This window comes from Puma concolor, chromosome B3, assembly GCF_028749965.1.
Source record: "Puma concolor isolate L17-30 chromosome B3, mPumCon1.1.hap2, whole genome shotgun sequence".
NCBI lineage: Eukaryota > Metazoa > Chordata > Mammalia > Carnivora > Felidae > Puma > Puma concolor.
Window position 1 is genome coordinate 36,682,179 of NC_141672.1, and position 13,063 is coordinate 36,695,241.

A 13,063-nucleotide genomic window follows, 5' to 3' on the forward strand; every position below is an offset into this window, starting at 1 on the left:
TTTGGCTGAGGACTACAGTTTGCCTGCCCCTTTTTTAGAGCATAAGATTTTATTTGTAACACATTGCCACAGAGATCTCTGTAGCTTTACCATATTCCACCACCTCCCAGATAATAAGGCCAGTAAAAGTATCTTTTAACACACGGTAAGACGTGAAAACCTTTGATAAGCACTGCCTTAGAGAAATACATATGCACAAGGAGACATGCACAAAGATGTTCATTAATCATTGTTTATAGTGGGAAAAACCTGAAATAATTTAAACGTCCATCAATGAGGACAATTTGTGAATACACAAATCATGACACATACATACAATAAAATACAGTAGGAATGAACTAAATGTTCACTTATTAACACATGTATAATATAAGTGGGTATGTTTAAGACGGTGACTCATGACAAGCCATAAAGTAACCTTTTTTTAAAATTCCAGTATAGTTAACATACAGCATTTTATTAGTTTCAGGTGTATAATATAGTAATTCAACACTTGCATACATCACCCACTGCTCGTGACAAGTGCACTCCTTAATCCCCATCACTTATCTCACCCATTCCCCACCCACCTCCCTTCTGGCAACCATCAGTTTGTTCTATATAGTTAAGAGACTGTTTTTCGGTTTGTGTATGTCTCTCTCTCTCTCTCTCTCTCTCTCTTTTTCCTTTGCTTATTTGTTTTCTTTCTTAAATTTCACATATGAGTGAAATTATACAGTATTTGTCTTTCTCTGACTTATTTGGCTTTCAGTATTATACTGTCTAGCTCCATCCATGTTGTTGCAAATAGCAAGATTTCATTCTTTTTATGGGTGAATAATACTCCACTTGTGTATACATGCACAAGGAGACATGCACAAAGATATCGGATATTCATTAATCATTGTTTATAATGGGAAAAACTTGAAATAATACACACACACACACATACACACACACACACACACACACACACACATCTTCTGTATGCATTCATCTATCACAGGCATGTGGACTGCTTCCATAATTTGGCTATTATAAATAATGCTGCAGTAAACACAGGGGTGCACATATCCCTTTGAATTAGTGTTTTTGTATTTATTGGATAAATACCCTGTAGTGTGATTACTGGATAGTGGGTAGTTCTATTTTTAACTTTTTGAGGAACTTCCATGCTGATTTCCACAGTGGCTGTGCCAGTTTGCATTCCCACCAACAGTGCAAGAGGGTTCCTTTTTCTCCAATTCCTTGCTAAGAATTCTTTTCCTACCATAAGATAATCTTTCCTCTGAAACAGAAATACCACATTACTTTTAAAATGTAGAAATCATACTCTTCAAAGGCTATCTTATCCTCTAAACTCAATCCAGGTACTAATGGCTAGACATTTCCAAAAGATGCACATGGAATGCTCTATAGATTCTAACATCTCAATCTGGGTGGACCCATGGTTCATATTGGACATAATCTTAAAAAGGGGGGACACAGAGTACAATGTCTACTTTTGCCAATCCCATTATTGGATATTCTGAATTGCATGGATTAAGACTGGCCAGAGGTAGAAGCAGAAGCAGCTATGAAATCAGCCAATTCCCGAATTCCATTTGTCCCACTATCCAGTTTCAGTGGATATAGCAAGGTGGGCAGTGGCAACAGAAAAAGGAAAATACTGGTAATGAACCCTTTTATCAACAGCTTTTTTCATCATGCCTCAAAATCCCACTGGAGTGTTTTAGGGTAGTCCATTCCTAGCCACAGTCTAGACATATAATAAAAATAACTTCAAATAAGGTATTTAATATCCTGAAACTAGAGAGCATAGGAACATGCTATAGTACTTCAGTACTTCAATACAATGTTTTGGGTTCGTAACCTAAACATAATCTCTGCTGGTCTGGCACATCTAGTTCCATCTAGTCAACAGACAGACAGGTAAGGTACCAGAGGGATGGTCAGTCCAAGACCCTTATTTTTATGTATTTCCAATAATCAGATCCTTATGATTTGCTCAATTCCATTGCCATTGTTTTGAAAAACCTTCTTCACCAAAGTCTACCTCCACTTTTAGGCAAGTTACCTGAAAATTAACACCTTGGGTATGTTCAGATTTTTAAGCATTAATTTTGACACAGCTCCCACACAATAGAAGCTTTACAGAAATCTTCTTTCTCTTAGTATTACCTAAATATTAGAGCTCCAAGACAGTATGTTTTATTCCAAGTCCCCTTCTTGCCTCCCCAAATCATCATCCTATCAGCTTACACAGCTAAAGAACTGAAGACTAACTGCTTTGTCAGGATGGTTTTCTAATTGGGGTCAGTGCTCTAGCTAAGAAGGAGATTTAGTCCCCCAAATTAAGGGGAATTGGTCAGGTTTCCTTGACAGGATATTGCTGGTGCTCAATCAGTTTAGACATTGGGATTTTACTGGAGAATCTCAGTAAAATCCGAGTAGGGAATGGTCCTCATGTGGGCTGGGGAACTAAACCTGGATTTCCATGGAGGATGAGCAAAGGGGATGGTTATCTTTCCTTTGTCTATCATAATTTACCTCTTCTGTTTTCACTTACATTTCTGAATGAGCTTCACAAAAAACCACCGAGTACTTTTTTTTTTAAGAGAGAGAGAGAGTACACACGAGAGGGGAAGAGTGGCAGAGGAAGAGGGAGAGGGAGAAAGAGACAGAGACAGAGACAGAGAAAGGGAGGAAGGGAGGGAGAGGGAGAGGGAGAGGGAGAGGGAGAGGGAGAGGGAGAGGGAGAGGGAGAGGGAGAGGGAGAGGGAGAGGGAGAGGGAGAGGGAGAGGGAGAGGGAGAGGGAGAGGGAGAGGGAAGGAGAGAGAGAGAGAGAAAGAATCCTAAGCAGATCCCACGCTAAGTGTGCAGCCCGACACAGGGCTTGATCCCACAACCCTAGGATCATGTCCTGAGCTGAAATCAAGAGTCAGAGGTCAACTGACTCAGCCACCCAGGTGTTCTGCATTGAGTACTTCTAAGTTTCATTAATTTGGTTGTTAAAAGTTTCTCAAAAGAAGCCCTTGCTAAAATCCCATGACCGAATTATGTTATTTTATTATTTTGCTCTGTTCCCATAAAGCTAAAGTGCTAATAAAAACACACATGGTGGTTTAAACTATATATAAAGCACTGTCAAATACATTATCACTTTGAATCCTCATAATTCCATAAGGTACACTGAACAGATATTAAGAAAGGTTGTGGGACACTAAAGTCACACGGTTAGTAACTCCTGATTCCCAATCGATAACACTGACCTGCCCTTAAAGACTATGCCTTTCCTTATTCTTTAAAGGCTTAAATTATGCTCCCAGTGATGCCTTTAATTCCTTTGGCCAGAAACAATTTCTCTATCCTCTGATGACCTACAGAACTTTGTATCTCCCTTATGACACTTAGCATATCCTACCTCTGTTACATTTACAGATCTATAGGTCTTAGCATACTCAATACACATTCTTGAAGGGCAGGACTGGGTCTTATTTATCTAGTGTACCACCTTATTTACGTGGGTGATCCATGGTCAGAAACGTCATTATAAAAATATTATAAATATAAACATATATTTATACCTAATTATATTTATACCTAAATAAATATGCAGTATTTGTGTAACAGTTGTACTTTAAAAAATGTAAGACAGATGTATGATTTTTAATCAAGAATTATAATAATCCTAATTATAATATTATGTCTTTTGGGAAAATCATTTTGACTTATAGCATTACTATCTGCAATTTCTTGCTTCTAGGGAATATAATCTGCATTGTTTAAAGGCTACTTATATTAGTAGATTAAACTTTAATTGAATGAAAAGGAGTATCTCTTTTGGAAAAGGTAGGAAACTCAGATCTAATCCTTTTCAATACTGTCAGGAATATTTTTATTCCTTGCTTTCTGGGAAGCTAAACAAGAGGAAAAATACTGATCTTTAAAGTATCAGCTAGGGATGTTTTTAATTCTGTAATCTGCTTCTGACCTTCTGCTAAAGATAAGGAAAATGTGTGAGAAGGAAAGTCTATTATTTAAATTACATATGCATAAAATACATTTTATAGTGTTACCTAATGTATAAACTTCTACTGAGCCTTCTTACTCAGCAACATCCTTTTGGAGGGAAGAAAAAGGATATATATCATTGCACTAAAGATCAGGGACTATTATCTTTTCCTATTCCATGGATTACCATAATATTTATACAAACATGAGGAAGAAAGATAAGAAATTCTAGATTTATATCATACACAGAACTCTTGCATATAAAACTAACCAAAAGAGCTAGGAGGCATTCTTAACTTTCTTTAGCATTTCAACAGTTATCTTATTTGCAGAACCATTCTAAACTTGAATGTGATCTACATGTTTTAAACACATAGAACTCTTATCCAAATGCTACTAAAAGACTTCATTCTTCCTTTTATATACTTTGCTGTGTGGATCCAAAGCCAAATGTGACAGAGCCTCAAAGACTTACATAGGTGTGCCTCGGAAAAACAGAAAAATCCAAACATTTGAAAGAGGAAGGAAGGAAGGGAGGGCGGAAGGAAGGAAGGAATGAAAAACAAGTGATGAATCAGGGGACTACTAGATCATATTAGGAGAAAGATTCTTTCCTTTAGGAAAGGATTTCCTTTGGGAATCCTTTAAAAAGCTCCACTAAAATGTTTAAAACATCACTTGATTTATAATAATTCAATTTATAGCAAATCTTGAAGAAACACACTTGTAACATAAAGGTGTATCAGTATTTACAAAAACACTGATAATTTCTGAGTCAGGTATCATGGCCATGTGGCGCAGACATCCCATAGGAAATAAGAGAACCTGGATTCTATTTCTAGTTCTAGCAACCCTGGATACGTTCTAACTAGACTTAAGGGATTTTCAAAAACTTTGCCAATGAAACTGTTTCCACTCCACAATGACTCTGATGCTAATTATGTATTGCTACTTCTAAATCATACCGCTTTTTATCTGTGAACTCATTCTGCCAGAACCTTGTCTAAAAAGGCCAGAATATATTGCTAAAAAGATTCATTCTTAGTGATAAACCATTTTTTAAAAAAACAAAATCTACGATTTGGCAAAAGTGCTTCACACAGCTTGCAGGGTAACAGATTTGGACCAGGATGCAGGAGAGGTGGGTTTGATTTGTTTCTTTTGTTGCATTTACTGTGCTCGGATAAACTGCTTGGCATTGTGTAAATAACCCAGAACATCTAAGGCCTACTGCCCTCTGGAGTCTCCCCATGAAGATAAAATAAGCTAAAAATTCAAATAGAATTTGAATGGTGCTTCTTAAAGTTTTCCACCAAAATGCTCCCGATAGCAGAGGAGAGTAAACTTAGATACTATTAAGAATATGAAGCCTGGCCTAAACCAATGGGCTAAAGTTTGATGTTTCATCAAATTTTTCATTTCACTCCATTACATATCCTGTTTGTTTTATTATTTGAAAATAATTTAACTTATATGCCAGCAAATAAAATTGTATCAATTTTCAGGAAAATGTATCACGTTTATCCTGGCAGTTTATAAACCTCTGACTCACTTTCCCCAGGTTTACATGTAACTCAATTTGAGAAGCACTTGTAGGATAAACTTGGAAATAAACATCTACGTGGGCTCACCCTGGGCAAGACTATTGTGTGGATAAAGCTTCAGCTCTCTAATCCTGTATTTCTGTATTTCATAACTATAAATGATATATCAAAGACTTCTTTTTCTGCCCTTAAGTGGGAAGCTGAAGATAAAGGAAATGTCACAGTGAAAAAGAGTTTGAGTTCTACTGAGACATACATATAATCTAACTGGTATTTTACATTGCTGAAACAAAGATCTTTCTTTCTTTTATGAACCATGAATAGCAAAAAAAAAAAAAAAAAAAAAAAAAGTCATACAGTTGAAACTAAAGTCCTGATGCACCTGCAATGATACTTGTTTAGGTCAGGTAATTCTCAGAGGAGTCGGATGCAGGGCAGAGAGACCCATCAGAATCTTGAAGCCTGGACAGCTAGCTTTTCAACTATGTATGGCACCAAGTCACTCTCCAAGCCATTCTCCCTGTACCACCATCTCTTAGCCCCAAACTCAACCAGTTTAAAAGCCACTAACTACTGTTAGCCACTGTTATAAGTGGGAGTAAATCTTCTATCTGAGGCGTATTGGTATAGAAGAAATATTGAGATGAGGGTAAGGTAGCTTCAGGGGAGAATCTTTGGTCCAGAATTTTATTATGATAAATAGTGGGTTTACTAAGCACAGAGATATTTTAATGTCTAGATGTTATTCTCAGAAGTTCTTTCTCCTCTCTCAATCTCTTTCAATTTTTTCATTTAATTCTACAATTTTAAAAAGGAAAAAAACTATATGAAGCTCCTATAAAGGCTTAATTTTCATCTTACAGTAAAAAGATAACTTTCCTGTTGTTGCAAGTTATAATCTAACAATATATTCCATTATCATGTTTGTATTTTAAAATCTGGGGACCAAACATACACAATGAAAATAAACTGTATATGAACATCATCTTAATACCTGTTATGCTTTTATCATTTTCCCTTGTGATTACAGCCTATAAAAGTTGATAGGGAAGTAGGTATTTAGTATCATGAGCTTTTTATAGAGCTAAACTGAAGTTCAGAAGCTACAATTAATTGCCAACGTTCAGAAAGCTAAAAATAACAGAAGTGAGATCCGATATGGTCAAACTCACAGTCCAGGATCTTTTCCTCTTCATCACATTACCTAATCAGAGAAATCAAAATGTTTTTTACAGCATAAGGGACCTAAAATATTATTTTCACTTATTTGGAGTTTCTATTAATTCTATTTGGATTAATAGAAACTTAATCAATCATCAAAGGTTGAAAATATTACAGTAAAAATGCCACACAGAAGCATATCCATAGTCTATATTAATAGGTATATTATGCTTATGGACTCTTAACCACTTCATTATTTTATCAGTGTCAACATGAGATTAGCTGTTATTAAGGATACCCTGGCTGGACCATTTAGATAATTCTAATAGACATCTTAGTATTTTTATAAAAGTTAAAAATATTAGTTTCACAGGAAAATTTGAAGTATAATTTAATTTGTGCTTTGCTTGCTAAAGATTTTCCTTTTGATATAATGAGAGGTATTTGCTTAAAGACTTTAGTGGTAGAACTACCATGTTGATCCAGCAATCCCACTTCTGGGTATGTATCTGAAGGAAATGAAATCACTGCCACAAAGAGATACATGCACCCTCATGTTCACTGCAGCATTATTCACAAAAGCCAAAACACAGAAACAACCTACATGTCCACCAATGGATGAATGGATAAAGAAAATACACACACATACACGAATATTATTCAGCCATGAGAAAGAAGGAAATACCAGCATTTGTGATAACATGAATGCGCCTTGAGGACATTATGCTAAGTGACAATAAGTCAGAGAGAGACAAACACTGTATGATCTCATTTGTATGTGGAATCTAAAAAAACCGAACTCACAGAAACAGAGAACAGACAGGTATTTGCCAGAGGTGGGGAAGGGTAGGGATGGAGGGAAAGTGTGAAGGAGGTCAAACTTCCAATTAAAAGATAAATTAGTTCTGGGGATATAACGCACACCATGATGACTATAGTTAACAATACTATACTGTATATTTGAGAGTGGCTAAAAGAATAAATCTTAAAAGTCCTTATCACAAGAAAAAAAATGTAAGTGAAGTGATGGATATTAACTAAATTTACTGTATTAACTATATTTTATATCAAATATACTTATATCAAATTATAGGTTGTATACCTTACACTAATACGATATTATGATTTATATCTCAATAAAACTGGAAAAATAATTTGATCAACCAACCTAGAAGACTGAATTACCCTTCTATTCTTTGCATATAAAATGATAATGCAAAATCGTTATCATATAGAAATTATCCGATTTTTAAATGCAGGGAAAATAGCATTATAGAAGTGTTTTAGATAGTTAATTAATCAAAATATTATGTTGGTTTTTTCTGAGTTTTATGAGTTTGTAGTGTTTGTCAGCTTTAAAAATTTTACCAAGTGTAAACCCTAAAAAATATTAAAAATGAAACCATAAGTTTTTAATTAAAAAAGGAGCCAAGAAAACGAGAAAGAATGAAATATGGTCTTTTGTAGCAACGTGGATGGAACTGGAGAGTGTTATGCTAAGTGAAATAAGTCATACAGAGAAAAGACAGATACCATATGTTTTCACTCTTATGTGGATCCTGAGAAACTTGACAGAAGACCATGGGGGAGGGGAAGGAAAAAAAAAGTTAGAGAGGGAGGGAGCCAAACCGTAAGAGACTCTTAAAAACTGAGAACAAACTGAGGGTTGATGGGAGGTGGGAGGGAGGGGAGGGTGGGTGATGGCTATTGAGGAGGGCACCTGTTGGGATGAGCACTGGGTGTTGTATGGAAACCAATTAGACAATAAATTTCATATTAAAAACCAATAAATAAATAAAAATAAAAATTGTACCTAAAAAAACAAAAAAACCAGAACTTTAGTCTCTCAATCATCAAACTCTATGATGAACTACTTCTAGTTCTCCCACTGACTCCATGCTCTCTCACCTCTTTGCACATGTTGTGCCCACTAACAGAAAATTCTTCTACCACATCTCTACCTGGCTGACTCATACTCATACTTTGGGCCTGAGCTTAAAAGTCACTTCCTCCAGGGGTGCCTGGATGGCTCAGTAGGTCTGACTTCAACTCAGGTCATGACCTGTGGTTTGTGAGTTTGAGCCCCACATCAGGCTCTCTCTACTGTCAGCACAGAGCCCACTTTGGATCCTCTGTCCACCTCTCTCTGCTCCCCCCAACCCCAACTTGTACTCGCTCTCTCAAAAATGTATAAACATTAAAAAATAAATAAATAAATAAATTCTTCTTCCAGAAGAATCCCAAATATGTGTTAGGTAAGTGCTTCAGAGTCCTATCAACTTACCTGTATCATAACATATTTTAAGGGTCCATTCAGCTGCCTGCCTTTCCCCCTGGGCTGCCCCTGACAGGGCAGGGACTATGTGTGTCTTCTTCACATAGTCCAGCATGGTGCCTGGCACACAGCAGGTGCTTTTCCTAAATTACTTTTATTTTAAGATTGCCTTCATATAAGAATGACAAATAAAACTCTTTGAACAAAACCTTTTTGAAATGAGGTATGGAGAGAAGGTAACCACCCAGTTTAGATAACTATATATTACAAATGGCAATATACCTGAAGATGTACTTAAATCAGGCATCTCTAGGGCATTAAATTTTACCATATTTAGAAACTTTTTTGTTTACTAGTCATTATTTTCATTTAAAAGAAAATTTTCTAATTCAATTTACCAAATTAAGTCAGTTCAACTTATTACATATTTATTAAGACAGTGGGAAAAGACAAGAGAAAGAAATATAAAACAGCCAAAGTGTTTTAACTACTAATCTGAATAAATGTTTAATTTTTAGAATGGAAAAACCAGTAAAGAACTAAGTTTAAATGGTTGAGGTTCTTTGTTGCTAAATATCTATTCAAGAGTATTTATATCAACTAGATAAGCATTTTAGAAGCTGGTCATCGTAATAGCCTAAAATAGTGAATATATATTTAAAAAAATCAGTAATTGTTGAAAGATACTTCAAACCATTAAACACCAAGATTCCATTCTGAATTATCATAAGGAATCTATTTAGAAGAGTCATGCAGTCGGTTCAGGTTTAGGAAATATCTTGTGATACAGAAAAATAAACTGACCCTTTTATCAGCAACTTTAGAATAGACACAACATCCATAGGTGATGGGAAAGATCATTATTATTATTTTTAACTGGAAGCATAATTTTGAATATTTTGCTTCACTTAGCCAAATCACTATAAAGAATATGGTTTCATAAATAATGAAGGGGAAAAAAAACAATTCAACCTACAACAAGGTATGATTTAGCTATTGAAATGATCAGATGTGCATACTAATTTCTGTACTGGTGACAGATTTCAATAGAAACAACTAAATTCCACCTGCAGGCACATCATGTCAAGTGTGTATAAACAATAATAATTTCATGGCAATGGTGCCTGGGGAAATATCCCAAGATTCTTTATACAAGTCACTACAATAACAGATGTAGTAGTTGATTTATGGCTAACTAAAGAACTAAAGTTAAAGAGCTTATTAAAATTCATTCTGTTTCCTCTAATTCTAAAAACAGGTTAGTTTTTCCAAAAGGTACATATACAGATAATGTATATAAACAGAAACAGAAGTGGATGGTTACCACAGCTTTCATAAAAATAAAATATTCTAAGCACAAACATAAATCTCTTCCTTCTTTTAGATACAAGATTAGCATCTAAATTATTTTAGCTACAATGAGTTCTGCAAGCATATTGAAAATAATCACTAGTTTAATTAATTAAAGGTGTCCAACAGGCACAGTTTAATTTGCTAGCAGAAAGAAAAATATATGATTTTATACAATACCTGTAGTGATAAAGGAAAGACCTATTAATTAAAATTATAATTCTGTGCTACCATGATAAAATGACTTCTTTAAAATCAGGGACTGCAGGGGCGCCTGGGTGGCGCAGTCGGTTAAGCGTCCGACTTCAGCCAGGTCACGATCTCGCGGTCCGTGAGTTCGAGCCCCGCGTCGGGCTCTGGGCTGATGGCTCGGAGCCTGGAGCCTGTTTCCGATTCTGAGTCTCCCTCTCTCTCTGCCCCTCCCCCGTTCATGCTCTGTCTCTCTCTGTCCCAAAAATAAATAAACGTTTGAAAAAAAAAATTTTTTTTTTAAAAATAAATAAAATCAGGGACTGCAAATGACTGAGAAGAAAATACCACTGATAACTCTTAAGTACTGGAAATTATATAGAAGGTTTGGAAAAAGTTACAGGATACCGGGTAGTAAATAAAATCGGTAATTTTATTTCGTTCCTTGGCATTCAGCACAGTCTCTGTGCCTGTCATTGTTCCAATGGGTAAGGTGTTTGGCCAGAGTTTACTGGGAAGGTGTAGACTGAGGGCAGGTGGAAGTCAATGTGCCAACCATAGTTCTGTCATTTATAAGCTGCATGATAAATCAACCACCTGGTATCTACTAGGCCTTAGAATCACATAAATTAAAGAAGAATGATTTCTAGAACCTGTTTAACTATAACTTTAAGCAATTATGCCTGTTTCAAATTCAAGCCTCTTTAACCTTCACATCTTGTAGTTGTTACTACAGGCTACAAAATGCATGAGAAAGGATTAAATCAAATAACTAGTTGTAGCTTCTAGGCAAGGCCAAGCTATACATTAAATTTGGTAAGACGAGTGAGGCCAACTTTTTCTTTCCTATTAACTGACTACCATCCCCAAAGTTGCCTCTCCCTAGAAACAGTTAAACACAAGAACCTTGCCCTACTCTGGCTCTGTACTTTCACAAAGAGGCTTGATATTAAACTAAGTTCCCAAAACGAAAAAGTTAGCCACAATGAGTCTGACAGAACCGCTTTTCCTGTATATTCCTAACCTTGATTATCTAATCTGTTTGCACTAGCTGTGAACTACAGACCAGATCAATGGAAGATGTAACCTCAAAATTAAAGATCAGCTAAGGTTCTAGATTAAGAGGTTCACTTTAAAACTTGGTGTTACAAAGAAAAAGTATGTTGATACATACAATAAGGCTCCTAAATCATCCTAAGAAAGACAAAACTCACATCACAAAATAATGCTTTAAATTCATATAGAACCTTTTATAGAGCAACTTAAAGCATTTTATAAAAATTACCCAATGAATTTTCCTGCACTTCTGTGAAGAGTCAGGTTATCTGATATTTTCCAACAGAGGTAAAAAGAAACAAAGGAACTAAAGTCACTCCCTTTGCCAACGACAAAGCTTCTTATTCTACATCTAGTGTTTTAAACTTGTGAAAAAAGATGCTCAGCTTCATGAGAAATTATATTAACAGAGATGCCTCAGCCTTTTGAAAAAATGTTGACTTCCCACAAGATGAAACTGCAGAGACCGTGTATTGTCTTCCTAGCATTTCACCTACTCACTTAGTTCAGTATCTGCCACACTGTAGGTACTCAACTGTATATTTATCCAATGAATAAAGGCTATTAACGATAGCTAATAATTACTAGAGTTCATCTATCAAGTATTATGGTTAAGTGCATTACATACATTATTTTGCTTACTCCTACCAACAGCTCAAAGAGGTAAGTAAATTATTACCTCTCACTTTACTGATGAGAGAACTAAGTCTAGTAACTTGCCCAAGATTACAAACTGATAAAGCAAGGATTTTAACAAAAGGTAGCCCAACTTTAGACCTTGTTTAAAAATCATCATTGCAGAAAGAATAGATTAGCAGTGAGAAACTCTATATTCTACTTCCTCTATTACTAAATTCTTAGAGATAAAGAAAAATTTCTTGATGATCTTTATACCTCTTATAATGTCTAGCATAGTACCTTACATTAACTGTTTCTTGAATAAAATGAAAATTACATAAGCAAATTAGGTTTCATTGTCCTCTACTGTAAAATGGATAAAAAGGTACCTGCATGGTCTGTCTCAGTGGTTCTCAAATTGTGATCCCTGGACCCGCAAACTCTGTTTGAAATACAAATTCTCAGCACCCCCAGACCTACTTAATAAGAAGACAGTGTCTTAACAAGTCTTCCAGGTGATTCTCATGCATGCAGAAGATTTTCATGTATCGGTCTACCTTATTACATAATTATGAGTTCAAATTAGATAATTACATGTATCAATTAAGTTCAGTAATGTGAAAGTACTCTAAAAAGTGAAAGGTGTATCATCATTAAAAGAGTAAATTTCATTCCTTAAAAAAACTTAGTGGTTTTGCTAAGTCCAGATAAAAATGAACATCAGAAATTAAACAGGTCATAAAGCACTTTTTAAATAAAATATCATTCTAGACTTTACCTTAGTTATGTTGAGCAGTCATGGATCCAGAGAAAAAGATGACCACGAGCCATAAAGCTGTGCCTAGAAATCTGATAATTTGGAACATGGCAGTTCAA

At 35.4% G+C, this 13,063-nt stretch overlaps 1 protein-coding gene across 19 annotated transcripts in view; it reads right to left on the reverse strand.

The window, feature by feature from the left end:
- Window positions 1–13,063, reverse strand: part of FUT8 (fucosyltransferase 8) — a 313,352-nt gene that overhangs the window by 47,238 nt on the left and 253,051 nt on the right. The gene's annotated exons all lie outside the window — the stretch shown is intronic.